Below are 20,384 nucleotides of genomic sequence, written 5' to 3'. Positions count from 1 at the left end.
GTTGGTATTGGACGTTACCTGACCTGGATGGACCAACATGGTTAGGAATAGCACCATAAAAGGGTTAATTCATTCCAGCCATGTGAATTTGTGATCCACTCACATTGATTTGACCAGACATCATGGGGATATTCAGATATTACCCCCCCGGGGTGGTGGGATAGTTTGTCCACTCACTGGAGGGGTAGAAGAACTTACCGAGACCTAACCTGAGATTGTTAGTTGAATTGGAAGAGTCAGCCAAAATGACGAGACAAGTTGAGATAGAATGGTAGGTTGAACTGGAACTAAAGTGACTGTAGTTTGTACAATTGGTCGAGAGGTCATGTTCTAAATGAATGGACCTCAGGTAGGCATAGAGACGGAAGACTAGATGGGATTATGATACAACGACAAGGCACTAGGATTGCTCAAAACCAACTGAGCTAGAGAGGTATAACCATGTGGCAATATGGGCTCACTAAACTCAAGATAAGAGAGAGACGAGACTCTTCCCGTAAAATGGAAGCTTTATGGAGGGAAATCATACCCCTGCTCATCACCTATGCGAGGAGTATGAATAACAGAAACTTCCAACTAACTCAGATAGGAGACTGGGATTTTGCCTTCTGACTCCATAGAAAACAACAGATAACGAGTCAAAGATGAACGAGGAGACAACTCCAAAGGAACACCGGGGTGATCATATGGACTATAAGGATGCTAAGGAGATATCACAAAAGGGTATAGTGGATAAGAAACTAGCCTTTGCAGAATTTCATAATCCTGTGGACTCTCGAGAGTCTGGATAGGATTATCAGAGGATTTCGAGCCAGATTCATAAGGTGACCTAACATCTGATGGAGGCAGATGAGATGACAAAGGTTGAATACTCAGAACAATCACAAGTTCAACACCTTGATCCTTTAGTACTGCAAAGGTTCAGGGAAAGATTCTCTGGATGACCTTATAGATGAAAGAGAGGAAGAGGAACGAGACAAACTTGATGGTTTAGCCATGATGACTTTGTCTCAAACAAAAAGAGAAGAGATATTGATTTCAAGGCTTCTTTAAAATATATTAAGCATATACTCACGATGTGGTCTAGAAAAAAACTATCAGGAATGTGATGTGATTGTGGGGAAAAAACTTTAAGACCCTAAAACAAATTGATGCTGTTTCATGTTTTAAGAGTCGAGAACAAGGAAAATATGACTTTAGTCACTTTTGGTTTGCACAAGCTCGAAAGGACAAGTGATCGATGATATTTTAAATTTAAAGAGTCAAAAAGACCAAAATGACTGCTCAAGATAATCTAGGCAAAAGGGATTACCAGATAACGTGAACTGTAGAATACCTCCCATGAACCAAAAAGTATGAGCATGAAATCTCCCCAAATGTTGTGTTTGGTGTATCACGTTTACAATGCAGTAGACTCCACTTTTTATGGATAAAGGATTTCAAACCTAGTTGGGTCTCCCTTTATATATGCGATTGTATGGGAGCACAAGTCTGTACTAGTATTGTCTAATATCGAAGCGAATGACAGATGCTAGGTTTAAATATGCTAGGACACATCTCTGGCCCAGACCTCTAAATGTAAGTGTTTAGTTCCAAATACACCTTAGGTTTATTGAATATATTTTAAAGGTTTATCTTTGAAATTAAGTCTCAGTTTTTCGGCCTTATCAATGTTACCTGAAAAACGTTTATGTGTAGCTATATGAGACAAAAACCTTTCAATTCGATGAATTCTTACACTAATTGAGAGAAGAGAAAAAAATCAATGCAACAAACAAGCAATTGAATGTAAGATGACTCTTCACTACTTTGCTTTTCAAAACAAAACAATGAAAATTCTTTCCACTTCCTACTCTTCCTATCAGATGCACTTCAACTAGTCCTTTGAACAGTAAAATAAGTTTATTTCATTTCAAATACTCATGATGATGTAATTCTAGATTTCAATGATGCTACTCAATGCAACATATCAATCAAAAAAACTAGAATGATGTATTTTCTTCAATGGAATGCTAGAATGAATCTTTCACATAAACATTTCAATGAAAATGTTCAAACAAACAAACATCAATCATATACAAAGCATGATGAAAAGAACTCCTTTGAAACCAAATATGCAAAGATTTAATTGAAACAAACCGAGCAATGTAATCTATTCTCAGAAAAGAGACGTTCAACAAGAGAAGAGCAAACGAAACTTTTTCACTTCAATTGAAAACAGAGAAATATAAATGCAAGGACTAAAACACGAAATGCATGAAGCAACAAATCACCAACTTGAATTGATGAGCATATGAGAAAATGAATGGACAATGACCCAGATGCCCTAGGAATGCAAACCATCCAAAAACTCAAAAAATCAAGCAATGCAATCTCAAACCAATCAAGAAAACAAATCAAGATAACAAAGCATTCTAGCCAGGGAGAATAAAGGCAAACAAGCCAATAAACAAAATCTATGAGGACATGAGACATTGGAAATGATTTAAGAGAAACCCTAATTTTAACCTATAGGAATTGGCACGACTGTCTAACTAGCAGCAACTGCCATAAGGGGCTGTGACACCACTGTTCAAGAGGAAATCGCACTGGTTGGCGCTATTGTTAGCAAAATAATAGCGCTAATCAAGGGATTCAAAGAAGAATGAAAAAATTTCCACAAACCAAAACCAGACCTGTCACTCTAAGTTCAAGAATCAAAGCAATAGATAACGTAAAGTACAGATTACAAAAGAGAAATAGTGATATAATAAAAGTCGTCACAAATCATGAAATGAAAACAATCCAAAGAGAGGGATGGATCTCCAATATGGTTGCCAATTTCTGGAGTAGGAATATTCTCTACAGACAGAGACAATCCCTCTAGCCTAGGGGAGAGGGTCTAGCCACAAACAAGACAATATGACATAAGTTCCTTTAGATTGAGAATGGATGAGATCCTACCTCTTGTATCGCTTATCCTTGTTTGATGAGGTCCTTGTGTATTTTCTCCAGCGATCAGCTCCTTAATGTCAATCAAGCACCTGAAACAAATAGACAAGAAACCAAAGCACACGCGATAGAATACAATAGATTCAACCTACTTAAGAGGCTAAGGAGTCTTAAGCTACCAAAAACCATATGCGATTGATATAGGAAACAAAATATCAGTTGTATTATTATGACATAAATGAAAGTACAACCTTCGCCTTACCATTATAGTTTTCCTTCGACGTGTTCGGGTTCCAGCACCACTGTTAGCATCTCATGATTCACCTCAAACAATGGAAGTTCAAGGCTTCTTCATCTTTTCTCCAAACCAAATAAACTACAAACTTATTCTCCCTTTACAAGCACAAACTAGAAGGCTAAGGCTATCAAAAGTTGTTTTGGCTATCAAGATTTTGCATCTTATTCCAACCCTTGCATTAGCTAGCTGAGGTTGTAATAGGAGAAGTTTATAGAGATTGAGAGAGGGGAATGGATCCTCTTATGATGGGAAAGATCTTATCCCTTTTGGTTTGTTCCATTTTAATAGGGGAAAGGAGCCCAAACAGTCTCTCTTGGCTCTATCTCGACTAACCATTTACCAGAATTCCGTTCATGAAGCTTCTAGACCGGGAAGCTTCGACTCGATTTTTAAAAACTTCCCAAAAGAGGATCGGCACGGGTAATGGATGGATACCATTGTTGATCGGTGATGGCTCATTGTTAAACTTTGCAAATTGGCGCGGGGAAGAAACTGAAGGATAACGTCGGCCTTTAAAACTGAGTTTGAAGGAATATTCCTTGGAAATGATGTAAGAGGGAAATGCTCTACAGATGAAGAGTTATGTAAAGACATGCTCTTCATGATAGGAAAACATATGAGGTTCATTTTAGAGGTCCTCTAGGATCGTGGAATAGGGAGTACAGGGATAGTGACAAAATGTTGTGTAACAGGTTGAGAACACAATTGGGCTGGATTGTGGTGAGGTGAGCATGGAACACTACATAGAATGGGACACTACACACACACACACATATATATATATATATAGACACACACATACACACACAATGATGTATGAAATATTGCACAAAACAATATATTGAACAGTATACACCAAACCATACAATGTTATAGAATGCTATACAAAAAATAATACCATGCTGTATGGAACTGTATATTGAACGATATATCGAACTCTATAGAACAAACCATACTTATGGAACACTATATACCCATTACATTACATACATATAGAATGTTTCCTTTAAATATGTATGGTATCACACTTCTTTAAATATGTGTGGTATCATGCTGCCTTTAGATATGGCTATAGAACGTTGACTTTAAACATGGATATAAAGTGTTGAATTATGACATGGTTGTGGAATGCAGAAAAGTAAAATATGCATTGAAGCTACTTTAAATATATATATCTATGTATGTTATGTTATGTTATTCATATGAAAACAATGCATATCAAGGTTAATACTATGATGGCCTTAATGTTATTAGAAGGTTGATATCAAAATTTTATTGATAATGCGTTCGAGTGTTGTTCTTTATGATTACATACACATTCTGTGAATTAGGGTTTTGTGCCTTAATATCACTCAACAATAAATTCTTAGAAATGTTATTATAGTGGCCGAAGGATAATGTTGGTGCTTCTAAGATGCAAAGGTCCTAAAGGTGTTATCAATTCAAATGATCAATTATGAATTTAAGATATGCACAATGGATAGACACATGGATCTATGCAATAAAACTAAAACAAGTACAATGAATACAAACAAAAGGATGTTAATATTTCCCTACAAAAACCACAGCATGGATGTAATTAATGTCAAAGAGGGAGGTGTTGGTAAGAGAAATGAAGATGAAAATAAAGTGTTTTCATCAATGCTAAAAGGGGAGCATGTTGGCAATGTTGGCATTGATGTCAAATGGTCATGTTAAGGATTGTTTTTTATTATGTTAAGGCTGATTTATGTTGATTTCTAGACTGTCATTGTTGCAAGATTGCTTGAAGTGAAAAGGTTGATCATTGTTGAAGGATGATCATTGCTAACTATGTTGATCTTTGTTAAATATGTTGATTGGTTAACTTGAAGTATGGCTTAAAATTAAAATGAAAAATGGCACATGATATTTTGATACACATGCTAGAAAATGTATGCTTTTATTAAAAAATATCACTTGTACAACAATATACTATATTACAAGTCATAAAACTCATGAATCCTCTTGTTGTTTATGCTAAAGGAATTACAAAAGAATCCTCAAAGGAATTAACATGTGGCTGGTACAAATATGAAAAGTGTATCTAATACAAATATGAAAAGTTTTCAAGATTTGTCTTTTGGAATCATTGTTTCTAGCCTATATTATTTTAACTCTATTTTATATTACAAAATTTTGAATTTCATATTTGACAATGAAGAGGAAGATTGTGGACAACCTTAGAAGACCAAGATACAACTTGTCATTTCATATTCCTTGATAGAATGCAAAGAATCAATAAACTATGCATATAAAATATGCATTGTTGAATGAGCATCATAATTTTTGTGTGTTAAGAGGCTTGTGCGAGAGCGTTCATGAGAATCATTCTAGTAAGAAGAAAAGGTGAAAAGTAGTAGAAGAGGAACAAAGTTAAAGAAGAGAAGCATACTTAAGGGAATAAATTAATATTAGGTAACCAAAAATCTTGATTTTGTATTATGATTGGGAGATTGTAGTCTCTTTTGAAGTTGTAATTTGATCAAGAATAGGTTGTATCCCATTGAGGTAGGAGCCTCCTGTGTGTTGTAGTATGCATAAAATTTTGTGGCAGTTGGAGCTTCCTTGAGGTAGTAGCCTTCTGTAGGTTGGAGATCACAAAAAATTTGATGTAATAGGGGAGTAGGAGATTTTCTTCACATCACTTTCAACCAAAAATTTGTGGTTTTCTCTCTTTATGGGTTTTCACTTATATTTGGTGTCTTCACGCGTTGCATGTTGAATGTTTCACTTGTGTGAATTCTCTTGAATTATGAATATGTATATATGAAAATGTCTCCCTTCGGTAACTGAAGAAGAAACTAGTAATAATTGAACATATACATAAGCCATTAAATGGATATTTGAAAAAGGAAATTAAGTTGGGCTAAAAATTGGAAAAACACAATTACCGATTCACCCCCCTCTTAGTAATTTCCAAATATTCATCAAAGATTGTGGTTTTTGTCTTTTTTAAAATGTGTTTTTGAATGTATAAATTGATTTAGCAACCTAAAGAATCCTTGGAATTTTTAGATTATGCAAATTTCACAACTCAAACAGATAATTCCCATAAATTCTAAATTTTAGACAAAATTGACAGGGAAAAAAAATCAAAACTAAATTGAACTATAACTTTTCAATAAAAGTGACTTTTCTAAATGCTTTTTAACTTCTTCTTCTTTTTAAAATCAGATGATGTAGTTTATCTTGGTCAAGAAATAAGTAGAAAATTTTTCTCACCATATATAGTAGGGGTGAATTTTCCAGATCTCTCTCTCTCTCTCTCTCTCTCTCTATATATATATATATATATATATATATATATATATCAAAACTAAATTGAACTATAACTTTTCAATAAAAGTGACTTTTCTAAATGCTTTTTAACTTCTTCTTCTTTTTAAAATCAGATGATGTAGTTTATCTTGGTCAAGAAATAAGTAGAAAATTTTTCTCACCATATATAGTAGGGGTGAATTTTCCAGATCTCTCTCTCTCTCTCTCTCTCTCTCTCTCTCTCTCTATATATATATATATATAAATTGATTACTGAAGTTAACTTGGTCAGGTACTAATAGTAAATTTTTTACTGAGTTAAAAATTGCGAGCAAAGTTCCATACAAAGTAGAATTATAACTTTTTACATAATTTCAAGGGGATTTAAACTAGATTATTTGAGTGCCTTTTATCCCATGGTATTTGAGAGTGGTAAACATTGACCACTTTACTTTAATAACTAATAAACATATCAATGCATATATCATTAATACTAGTTTTAATTTTGAAATATACTATGCTCTCGAGATCTCCTAAATAACCTTGGTGTGAAAGACTGTCAAGATGCATAAACCCTACTAGTGGAATATTTGTTGCGTCCGGAGTTGGGGGTTCATGATATACATGACTTGCGGCATATTTAGTTTTTATTCTTGATTGCGTGTAGAAAGGTCGGATGGTCATCATGGAAAATCCAAAGTACTCCCCACTTCCTCTAGATGTCAAGGCCTTTAATTAGATAGTGTCGAATGGACCAATATATCAGAAAGCCAAGCTGTCTCATTTTGTTAAGAAGTTGGATGAAATCCAGAAGGCAGAAGTATATGCCCTCTAAGCCAGATCGAGGGATCTACAATTAGCGGAAAGGGGTTTTATGGGTTAATTTATAGGGTTATGGACTTCCCTCCATTCAGTTTGAATGTGGGTTGATAAAAAATGGAAGCCTTTAATCAAAGGAGAGACCTCCTCTTCTTTTTGTGGGAAAGGGTTATTCACCTTTTTCTTTGAAAACAAGGTAGATCGATATCTGATCCTCTAAAGGGGACCATGATTCATGGAAGCTAAAGGTATATATCTAGATTGTTGGAGCCCTAAATTCAATACATACAATAATGTCCCATATGTTCTTCTTTTTTGGGTCAAGCTCCGCTTTTTACCCATTAATTGTTGGAATGATGTAACTTTCAAAAGCATAGGAAAAACTCTTGGAAAATACATATATCAAGTTGAATACCATGAGGGTTTTTTCTCCTATGCTTAGATCTATGTTGACATGGATCTATCCAAAATATTATCACTAACCATCAATTTAAACTTGGATCACTGGTCTCATATATAAGAAGTTGATTATGATCGACTTCCTTTCAAATGCAAGTTTTTCCATGAATATGACCATTTTCCCAAAATTGTACTAAAAACAAGAGGAACAACCAAAACAGGAGGAATCAAGGGAATAATTGTAGCATGCCAAAATAAGAAAAGTTCCAGCTAGACAACAACCCACCTCAACTATGCAACTAGAAAAAAGGGGGACTAAAGTTAAAGGAACTATTTCCCCATGGAAATCCTACATTAGTAGTGGAGAAGGTACCAGTAAAAAAAACTAATCTGGGGAGAAGCATAAATAGTTTTGAAGCATTAAAATTGGATGAAGAAGAAGTGGAAATCCCATCCACCCTTCCCCCTTCTCTTGAATAGACGCAACACAAATAAGTAGAAGATATGAACCCATAAGAAGTTAGATATCTCTTAGAAGAATATCAAGATCTGACCCAGAACCATCTCTTTGAGACATAGGATGAATTTCTCTCCTCACAAAATGCTAAAGCGGGCTCTACTCTTACTAGTTCAACATATGAGAAATTAGAAGCTAGGAAGGGAAAAGAGAAAGAAATGTAGGCATGAAGAAAAACAAGGAAGTTTGCACATAGAATACATGAAAATAAAATGAGATGGTTAGTAATACACCCTAGATCCAAAAATAATATAAGGCAGAACTAGAATTGCGAGAAAAGGCAAGTGTTCTGACCATCTCATATGGCCCCTCAAATTCGTAGTAAATGATGAAGGAAATCTCTTAGATATACATGGGTATATGGTTGGAATAAAGGATGGTAGAGGTAAAATCCTTAATAAAAAGGAAAAGACCCTAATAGTCTTGCTCCAGGAGATGAAAATGGAGGATCGAGAAGTAGTCGAAAGGAAAAATAAGACACATAATGGAAGTACGATAATTGCAGTTAGTTCAAGGGGAGCTTCCAATGGTTTATCTATGATGTGGAATCCTCAGCACCTCAAACTTTGGTTAACAATATAACTCTTGCACCTACCTATTAATCATGTATGTTCTATAGTCAATATTTATATGCCAATTCAATTTCTGGAGAAGAAAGATTGTTGTCTTCCTCATTATCCTTGGAAGAAGCCATATATCATTCAAATAATATTCCGGGAGCTGATTATAATACCACTCTTTATAAGTGGAAGAAAAAAAGGGGCTCTCCGATAAGAGATCCATTCTAAGAAAATATGGAAGATTCCATTCACAAACTTAGGTTAATAGATATCAAACATTTCTCCAACAAATAAACTTGGAACAATAGAATGTCAGGGCCTAGATATATTTCTATTTCATTGGATAGGTTCTTGATTTTAGACCACTTAATTCAACACCTCACGGTCTAGTCACACATTCTTCCTTGGTGCACATATGATCATATACCAAAAACATTGGAATTGTGAAGTCATATCAACTATGGTCCAATCCCCTTTCAATTCTACCTTGCTTAGATCAGACAATTGGGGTTTAACGAGCTAGTAGAAAAATTGTGGAAGGAATGGGTCATAGGTAGCCTAATTAGCATTTGGGAGAAAAAAATTAAGAGACTAAAGGAGACAATAAAAATAGTCGGCCAAATAAAGGAAATTATAAAGGAAAACTAACCTCCAAAAATATGAGAAATAATTGGAGGAAATAAAAAATAAAATGTAGACAGGCCAGGTTACATTTGAGCTCCTCCAATAGGAGAAATAATCATTTGTTGCATATCATTCACTAATGAAAGAATAACAAGATGTCTGGAGATTAAAATCAAGAAGTATTTAGCTCAAAGCTGGGGATAGAAATACTAATTTCTTTCATAAGTAGACCAGAAGTAGAGAATGGATAAATAAAATCCAAGAAATAATGGTGCAAGGAATAAATATAGAGGACTTCCAACAAATAAAATATGAGGTTATCCAACACTTTCAAAATTTGTATAGTTAGGTTGACACGCAAATAGAAGTGTTAGAAAATCAGAAAGGAAAAATTATTTTCTTATTCTTGATAATTGCCTTTGATGTTCTTGATTTTTATTACGATTATTTATATCTTCTTTCTTTTAGTTCACCAAGAAATTAACAAAGAGAAAGAACATAAAAAAATGGACACCAAATGTAGGCACTATGCCATGGAAAAACCCCCTTCGAGGGGAAAACTCAGTCAAAAATGATCTTCCTTTCAATAGTACTCTTTGAGACTCTTCACCCTAGACAAAGATCAAACCTTCCCTCCACACTAAGTCAGCCTCCTATATCTTCGACCTCTCTTTTAGCAAACTCGACTATGTAGCAGCTTCCGACATCAACAAAACTTAGAAGACTTCGGTCTCCCAATATAGGGCATGGCATAGAGAGAGAGAGAGAGGCACCAAAATTTTGTTTTTCTTCTTCTCCTTAGACTCCACCAAAATCACACATCTTTTGGCTTCCTAGCTTCAAACTTTTAACTTCCTCCACCTTCAAGAGATATCGAACTTCTTTTGAGAGAGTGTGCTTCAAATGAATTTGGCTTGCTTGTATTTATAGGCTCCATGTGAGGTTGAATTAATGTCCTTAGGCCGACTTGATCTCTTCTAGGCCGACTTGATCGGGAGGATACATAAATTATATTCGACTCAATACTAAACCTTTTTACATGATTCAAAAGCCCAAGAAGGTTCTCTTTAAAAGTAGAATGACTCTATTGACTAAGAATAAATCCTATAGGTCTTCAATGGGGATTTTGACCTAAAACATGGTGACCCAAGCATGAAACCCATGCTTTAATAAGTCATAAAAATAATAATAAAAAATATTTTCTTTATTCCTTTGACAAGTACATTACATGATGATTCAAATACACTAAATGAAGACCGAACCTAGTTACATTTTCCAACACTACCTCTTAACTAGTGAGGTGTTGACGATCCTGGACCCACCATCATTCAGGGGATTTCCTTAGTATGAAGTCCCAACTAGACCTCACACCATTTGGTGTAGGAGTCCCATCTGGTACAATGGCCCGATTTCCATTATCTTAGATATTTTCCTTAGCTCTTGTTATTCGGCACATGAGAGTGTTATGCTTGTAACTTCAAGAAAGCAAGGTGAGTATGCCTAGCGAGTGCGTAATGTAACTTTGTGTCTGGGTTCTCCTTCTGTGAGGGACAGGATAAAAGTGAGCCTCTAGATTAGAGGTAGTAGTACCACCCAGGGAGAGACACATGTAAAAACAACAAGGGTTTGTCTAGCATCCAGTGGAATAATCCATAGCAGATGTGACAATCGTTAAAACCAAAGTGTGAGGGAAAACATGTACATTATCCAACGGAGTAGTCCACATGGGGGTGATAGTCATTATAGCCAGGGAAAACAAGAATGGTCTGTCTAATGTCTGGCAGAGTAGTCCACATAGACAAGACATCAGTGATAAACAATGCAACACATTTTCAACAATGTAAGTACTAAAATAACTAAAGTAGTTCAACTATCTTAGTAAAGGTTAAGAAAGCATACATTAAAAACGTTTAAAGAATAGTCTTACAAATAGATACAAAAGAACTGTAAAAACGTGATAGCCTGAGATAGGCTTCTGAATTAAGCAAAAGTTTCAAGGAACATCCATACACCATACATCACTAACCCGAGTAGTGGGACATTGGAGCCACTCCTCACTCCTCAAAGAACATACTATAGACTCTCAAGGCTATGTGGGAGGAACCAAGGTGAAAAGTCCTTTTCTCATACAATGAGGGGGTATGTATAGCCAAGGGTCATGCTTGACCCTTGTGACTCTTAGACTCCCCTCATGACCATTCAACTTCCTATGACTTTTCAACTGATGTGACTGTTCAACTTCATATGTGCGTCTCTTAGACTTTCACATTAAATTACATTTGATTACAATAAGTATCGCCCATAGTAGTTATGTGGTCGAGAAAACTCATGACAAAGCTCAACATGAAACTGCTGATATTTACTGGCTGACTATGGTGTCCATGTCTAGTTGCTATGTTGCTGAGTGATGGATGTGCTCTCGGTGTGTTGTGTCTTCACCTCTGCATGGAAAGGTGTTGCAGGGTCTTCGATGGTATTGGTATTTTCTTGATTGTTCAGAAACATGTATCCCTTTCGCTTGTAGAAAAACCTATAGATTCACAAGCTCATGTAATATACTAAAACAAGAGACAAGAATCTACTTCTACTCTTTACACTGGAAGCCCATAAACATCAAGCAAACAATAATCAATAGAGGAATAGAATCAAAGGCACATAACACAATAAATATCTAGGGAAAGCCACAGCTCAAAACCCCACTATATGTTTTGTATTAATTCGAAAAATCAAGATGAAATTACAATGCTTGTTCTCTTTAGAACAATCCCAGCTCTCAACAAATTCAATCTCCAACTCATAATCAAGCTTAAGGCCAAATATTATCCCATTCACAAGATCTCCAAGTCTCTATTCCAATGTGTAATTCCTATGAAGGATAGTTTGTATTTAAAAGGAAATAAAGCCTTTAAAAATAGCACAATCCCTCAAGGATTAGTTCCTGATTGCATGCACTGTCAGTGCAACTTAGAAAAATCTAACACAAATAGTACACTATCTTTGCACTCTAGTCTCAACTGGGTCTTTCTCAGAATCAACATGAATGAGTTTCTCATGGTGCAATCTTCAGTTAACTAGAGTAGCACTAATTAGGTCACTAGTGTCCCAACTGACCGTTTACTCACTATTAGTTCCTGAAACTGATTGGAACTAATTTAACTGGACTTAACTCAATAAACTGAGTTAACTAATTACAACTCATTCATAACTTATCCTTAACTCCTATAAGTTAGGGAGAACATATACATGTCTTCTAAAAGATTTCCAATTCAAATTTCCTAAATTAATTAATTTAATTAAAGTTAATTAATTATTTTAAAATTGCTATGAGAAAATAATTATATTTTAATTCACAGTTTAATTCAAGGAAAAATTAAATTGGAATTTCTTGTTTCCATTTCTCAACACTCCCTCTCAACAAAAAAGGGATTATCCACTACCCTGATCATGTCTCTGTGAAAGTCAAATTTACATCTTGGAAATGCCTTTGTCAAGATATCAACATCTTTATCCTCCGTGGGAATGTAATCTAACAACATGATCCGCCTCAATACACAATCTCTGAGATGATGATATCGAATATCTATATGCTTGGACTGATCATGAAAAACTAGATTTCTAGAGAGTTTGATACAATTCTGATTATCACAATAAATCATTGTCGGATCCATCTGCTGACCAAACAAACCAACTGGGATCTTCCTCATCCAGATAACCTCACATACTACTTGACTTGCAGACATGTACTCTACCTCTGCCGAACTGAGTGCAACCGATCTCGGTTTCCTGATGTACCAAGAAACTACAGCTGATCCAATACTAAATATCCCTCTTCATGTACTCTTCCTATCAATTGGACTCCCCACCCAATCTACATCGTTGAAGCCTTGAAGCTTCACTCCCTCTATCTATTTTTACCACAACCCAAACTGAGTAGTGCCTCTAAGGTATCATAATACATGCTTTGCCTCCTTCCAATATAGCTTGGTAGGCCTAACCATCGCTTGAATAAGCTGGTTAATTGCATAACACATATCTGGTCGTGTTTTCACCAAATACATGAGTGAACCCTCAAGCTTCCTATAAACAATAGCTTCCACTACTACTCCTGAAGTAGCATCCTCCTTCCTCTATTTACCATCTAGAGTAGTCTCCAAGGGTTTACAGCTCTCCATGCAAAATCTCCTGAGTATCTCATTGGCATACATTCCTTGAGAAACAAACAACTCCTCATCTCCCTTCTATACCTCCATGCCAAGAATGTAATGCATGAGCCCCATGTCCTTCATCTCAAACTCTCTTGCAAGGTCCTCATTGAAAGATTTGATGAGCTTCTCATCACCTGTCAGTATGAGATCATCTAAATAAAGTACAATGATAAAAAAATTACCTTCCACCACCATGTGATACAAGTTCACATTTGCTTCACTCTTTGTGAAGCCCAACCTAGTGAAGCAGCTATCTATCTTGGTGTACCAAGCATGAGGTGCTTGCTTCAGCCCATACAATGCTCTCTTGAGTCAGCACACATGCGACTCATGGTCCAAGGTTTCAAAACCTTCAGGCTACTCTATGTACACCTCTTCCTCAATCATGCTGTTGAGGAAGGCAGTATTCACATCCATCTATTGGATACTCCAACCCATCTATGCAGATAGTGCCAAAATAGATCTGATAGATGAGTACCTTGCAACAGGAGCAAAGGTCTAATTAAAGTGAATCCCCTCTACTTGGGAAAATCCACAGGCCACAAACCTGGCCTTATGCTTTTCAACACTACCATATGTAGCTTGATTTACCTTGTAAAGACAATAGAAGCTCACAACTGACTTGTCCTCTGGTCTCTAGACCACATCCCAAACACTTTTTTGAACAATGGAGTCATACTCCTCCACCATCGCATCAACCCAAACTGGCTGCTTTATTGCTTCCTAAAAGGAAGATGGCTCTGTCACAACACATGCACCCATAAGTGCCATGTATCTAGTGTACCTTTTGGGTGATATCCTTTGTCTGTGATCAAAAGAGGGTGCTCCCACATTCTCCTGTGCATCATCAAACAATCTATAAGCCTCTCTAGTGCGCTTTCTTCCCTCTCTGGAAGACTCTGCCTGAGTGGTTGCCTCCACTCCCGGAACCTCTACATGTTGTTGCTCCACATCAATTTGAGGCTCCTCAACCTTAGGAACTAAAAGTTCCTCCTCCGCATGTAGCTCAAGCCCCCCCTTAAGGGATACTCACATGGCCTTCTCTTCATCAAACATGACATCTCTGTGAACCACTGTCATTTGACTGGTTTGCATGTACACCTGATAATTGTGGGGAGTATTAGTGTACCCCACAAATATCACCAACTCTGTTGTTGGCTCAAGATTCTTCCGTGCATCTTTAGTCACATGGTAATAAACCGATGACCCAAAAATCCTGAAGTGACCAACATCTGACCTCTTACCGAAATAAGCTTCCTCTGGTGTTTTACTCTCAAGTATTCGATGTGGACTATGGTTCTTAACATAAACCACTATGTTGCATGCCTCAGCCCACAAGTGTAGTGGTAGGCCCTGATCATGCAACAATTCCCTTCCTGCCCCTACTATGCTCCTGTTCTTCCTCTTGGTAACCCCATTCTGTTGAGGGTTATGAGGTGCCGTCAACTCTCGTTTAATCCCTTTGGCTACACAAAATTTCTTAAAATCATTGGAGACATATTATCCACCGTTATCACTTTGTAGAGCTTTAACTTTCTTGCCCGACTCTTTCTCGACCAATGCTTTGAATTCACAAAACTTTGTGAATGTCTAATCCTTTCTCTGCATGAAAAATATCCAGCATTTACAAGAATAGTCATCTACAAATATAAAATAATACCTGTGTTTGGTGGCGGATACTGTTGAGAATGGTACACACACATCTGAATGGAATCTCTGTAGAATATACTCTGCTCGAATGTCTCTATCTCCAAAGGAAAACTTGGTGTATTTCCCCAAAGTACAACCCTTGCATGTATCAACTTGCTCAAGCGTACCTTTGGGAAGACCAATAGAGATTTGCTGCAATATCTTCAAAGCTCCATGATGCAAGTGGCCCAATCGCCTATGCCACAACTCGCCAACGTCTCGGCTCAATATCTTTTGTGATTTTGAACTCAAAGTATCACAATCCTCTACCTCTATCTTATAGATATTCTGAACTCGAATCCCTATCTTCTTTACTTGACCCGTGGCTATGTGTAAAAGGAACACCTTTCCTTTCGAAAAGATCACATCATAGCCTCTATCCTCAAGCATGGCAGTGGATACCAAGTTCTTCGTCAATCTGGGTACATGCATAACATTCTTCAAGGTGAGTGGAGCTGCATGCTCCCTCTGAAAAGTAATAGTACCCACACCAGTAACACTATACTTACCGTCATCACCCATATCGATATGCATCTTGAGATCTTTCTCTTCCAATTCACTGAATAACTCTTTGTCGCTAGTCATGTGGAAAGAAGCTCCACTGTCTAAGTATCAGACACTTCCCATCATTGAAGACACCATGCATGCAATGAGGGAAAATTCCAATTCAAATTGGGAGGCCAAATCCTCATCGGCCACTCCTCCTAAGGACTTCTCCTTGGACTTCTTCAATGGACAATTTGTAGCAAAGTGACCCATCTTGTGACAATGAAAGCATTTAACTTTTGTCATGTCCTTCTTCTTACCTCCATTGTTTGGTGTGGAGCCTGATTATCTTCTTTATTCAGAGGTATTGCCGCATTAGACCCTAGTTCGTAATGTGGCGGCAACGCCTCCCGTAAAATGTGCGCCACCAAGAGGGTCCATGGGGGGATGACGATGATTATTTGGAGCCCCTCGTGGCGGGGGGATCGGGGGCAGCACCCTTGAAGCTAAAAATAGATGTAAAATTTCCTTGTAGAATGTTGTAATTTCGTAGTCAATCTAAGTTGTTCATTAGGCGGAGATTTGATGGTAGAAGTTATGTTTAATTTAGGTTTTTTTCCCTAGATGGCAACCCCTCACTATATATGAGGGAATTGTATTGCATCTATGTAGATCTGTATTCTGAGTGAGAAAGAGAGAGGAGATTGTATGAGAGAGAAGAGGGAATTACAATGGATCTGCTATAGGTTGTATCTCTTCAGTTTGTTGGATAATATAAAAGGAAGCACTGGTTGTTTCTCCATGGATGCAGCCCAAATTGGGTGAACCACGTATATCTGTGTCTCTCTTGTTTTATGTGTTTATATTTCTGCAATATTTTTGGTGTTCCATTTATCTATAATATATAATTTTCTAAATCCATGATAAGAATTTGATTTGGAACGAGAAATTTTACCTTTCCCCTTCATTTCCTTAATCGCTAAGGCACAATTCTCTTCATCATCATTCTTTGATGAAGAGCCATCCTTGGTGTTCCTCCTGCATCAAATCCAACCATAGTCGTTCCCAATCTGGCAGCGTCTCCCAACCATTGAAAAAGTCCTAATAATTATGCCAACTCTTTGGGAGTCCAAGAAGAGCAAGGCTCACCACATCCTCCTCAGCAATTGTGACTCCAACACTTCCAAGTTCATCTCGACATTGAGTGAACTTGGTCATGTACTTTGGAATCATCTCACTTTTTGCCATCTCGATTTTAAAAGGTTTATCCTTCAGTGCCAACTTCCTTTGATCACTGCTATTCTGATACAAGTCCGTCAATGTTTTCCACATAGCATGCATATTTTCCTTGCCATGGAGACTCAAGACAATGTGGTCTCGAACTCCCTCAAGGATTATCCACCTTGCCTTCACCACACACTTCTTCCATTCAAGTTCTATGCATTTGTAGCTACTTGCTTGGGGAATTCTCGATCAATGAATTCCTTGAAGCCATTATCTTCTAGCATAGACTCCAAGCTGTCCCTCCAGGCTATAAAATTTGAGCTTCCTTCCAAGGCATACTCAAGCCTCAACCCATGGAACACCATCTGCTGATCCTGAAGTATGTATGTAAATTCAACTTTGACCTGTAACCCAGAAACTCAAAACTTTGAAATCTCCTCTAGAGAGCTGATTTTAAATCAGTGATATCTCTGTCATCCGAACTCTAATTTGGTCGATTTGTTTTTTGAATTTGGGTATATTTTCCCAAGGAATCCAAATCTGCAATTTGTTTCTAAAAATTTTGTACAAAAATTCCTAGATCTGCTCTGCAAACTCTCGGACCAAAAAACAATATTGCTTCGATACCTTGTAGAAAATCCTGTAGATTCACAAGCTCATGTAATCTACTAAAACATTAGACAAGAATCTACTTCTACTCTTTACAGCAGAAGCCCATAAACATCGAGAAAACAATAATCAATAGAGGAAGAGAATCAAAGGCACATAACACAATAAATATCTGGGGAAATCCACAACTCAAAACCCCACTATCTATTTTGTATTAATCCAGAAAATCAAGATGAAATTACAATGCTTGTTCTCTCTAGAACAATCCCAGCACTCAACAAATTCAAACTCCAATGCATAAGAAAGCTCAAGGCCAAAGCTTAGCTAATTCACAAGCTCTCCAAGTCTCTATTCCAATGTGTAATTCCTATCAAGGATAGCTTATATTTAAATGGAAATAAAACCTCTAAAAATAGTGCGATCCCTCAAGGATCAGTTCTTGATTGCATGCACTATTAGTGCAACTTAGAAAAATCTAAAACAAATAGTACATTTTCCCTGCACTCTAGTCTCAACTGGGTCTTTCTCAAAATCAACATGCATGAGCTTTTGATGGTGGAATCTTCAGTGAACTAGAGTAGAACTAATTAGGTCACTAGCGTCCCAACTGACTGTTTACTCACTATTAGTTCCTGAAACCGATTGGAACTAATTTAACTGTACTTAACTCAATAAACTAAGTTAACTAATTGCAACTCATTCATAACTCATCCTTAACTCCTATAAGTTAGGGAGAACATATACATTCCTTCTAAAAGACTTCCAATTCGAATTTCCTAAATTAATTAAGTTAATTAAACTTAATTAATTATTTTCAAATTGCTATGAGAAAATTATTCTATTTTAATTCACATTTTAATTCAAGGACAAATTAAACTAGAATTTCTTGTTGCCATTTCTCAATATCGCTTGCTGCTCCATGTGTTGGGTACCTTCGTTCAGATGCGATTATGTCTTCTAGCATGGGCTCCTTCTTCATCCCATTCGTCGTTGCTCCATGTTCCATCAATGTACCTATTACTGCAATTCACTCATGATGGGATGACATCAAATCCAAAAATCTCCTAGTTTAGCATGATGCATTGTTTTCGATTTCGGGTTGAGGTGACGGGAGGGGGGAAAGACACTGAAACTGCATAGAGAACAACTTACACTAAGATGAAGGGCTCTAGAGTATTATTGGGAAAAACTACGCAGAGTTCACTGAGAGGCAAAATTGTGCAATCAGGGACAACAATGAAAGCTACAAGGTGGAACCCAGTTGGACAGAACTATGCAATTCTTGGGAGGAAGACAAGGCAAGGTGTCCGAGGGAACTACTGGACACTTTTGCGCAAATTTTAGGGTGAGGACTAAGCAGGTCACTTGGGGTCTGACTGAGAATATGTGCAATTTTTTGAGGGAGACTGAGCTCGGCAAGAAGCGACACTGGTAGGAAATTCTGCGCAATTTTAAAGAGCAGGGCATGTTGGGCTACGGGTAGTTGTTGGTCATAACTATGCATTTCTGAGAGATAGTGTAGGATGGGAAGTTGCTGTATAGTTTACGGAAACAATCGAGAGCAAGGTAACAACAGGTTACCAGCCAGATCTACGCAATTTTCAGGGATAGTGCAGAGCAAACAAGTAGGAGGCCTGACTTAGCATGACTGCGCAATCTCTACAAGTAGTGTAGGGCAGACAACTAGGAATGTCTGCACAATTTTGGAGACTAATTTAGCCCCAGGTCACAATGCAGTGAAAGTTTCTGGTTGACCAAAGGGAGGCTTTATGACTGATGCTGCGGGAAACACAAAGTGGATCGTTCCTAGAGACAACTTCAGCACAATTCTGTGAGACAGACAGTTGACTCACTTCATGATTCCACAGTGCAGCTACCCGGGAGGACATCCACAAGCACTGCGCAATTCTAGGCAGCAGAGCAGGGCCAATGAGAGAGGAGATTGCGTAGTGTAGCTCAGTTAGGATCCAGTTGAAGGGGTTTGTCCAGTTGAAAGATTTTCAAGAAGAATGGATAAGTACGAGAGTAAGTGAACCTGTGTAAACGTGACATTGTGATCAGACACTTAGCATGACTCGACGACAAGATACCACAAACCAACAAGACAAACATGTTCTCAATGAGACTGTCTTTAAGGCTGAGGGAGATAACTGTGACACTTGAGATAGACCTTCAAACGACCATGATGACACTTGTGCGAAAATGCTTATAACTTTATGTATGAGTATGACCGATGTTCACAGAGAGAAGACAACTCATGCACACAAAGACAAGCCTTCAAAATTGCCAAAACAACACCGCAGGCATGACAAAGCAATCCACATGCCAAAAGATCACCGTTTGTCAGACAAGAAAAGGGTGTAAAAGACTCTACAAGAGCTCATGGATTGAGCCCAGGTGTTTACAACCATTAGTGGAAAAACCAAGGAAGGCTCCAAAATTTAGATGCAGACCAAAATTTTGGAGGGTGTTGATGCCGCTAAAACACTTGGCGACACACTGGTTGAATATTAGCTTCTCTGTTTTGGTTCATTTCCAGTGCAGGGCCTTGGCCTTTCATAGAGTATTGATTCATTGTGCATGTTACTTTGACTTTCCCACTTACCCTATGGACAGACATGGTTCACCTTGTAACAACTCAGTCGAACACAAAAACAGTAATTCAGACAGATCACAGTATTTCCAAATCAGGAAGGGTAGTTTGGCTTGCGAGCTTAAGATTTCCAGAGTAAAAGTTTTCATCT

The sequence above is a fragment of the Pinus tabuliformis genome, chromosome X (genome assembly GCF_031772625.1).
Source record: "Pinus tabuliformis cultivar Carrire ecotype Pingquan chromosome X, CPIR1, whole genome shotgun sequence".
Classification (NCBI taxonomy): domain Eukaryota; kingdom Viridiplantae; phylum Streptophyta; class Pinopsida; order Pinales; family Pinaceae; genus Pinus; species Pinus tabuliformis.
Note: the sequence above shows the minus strand (reverse complement) of the source record.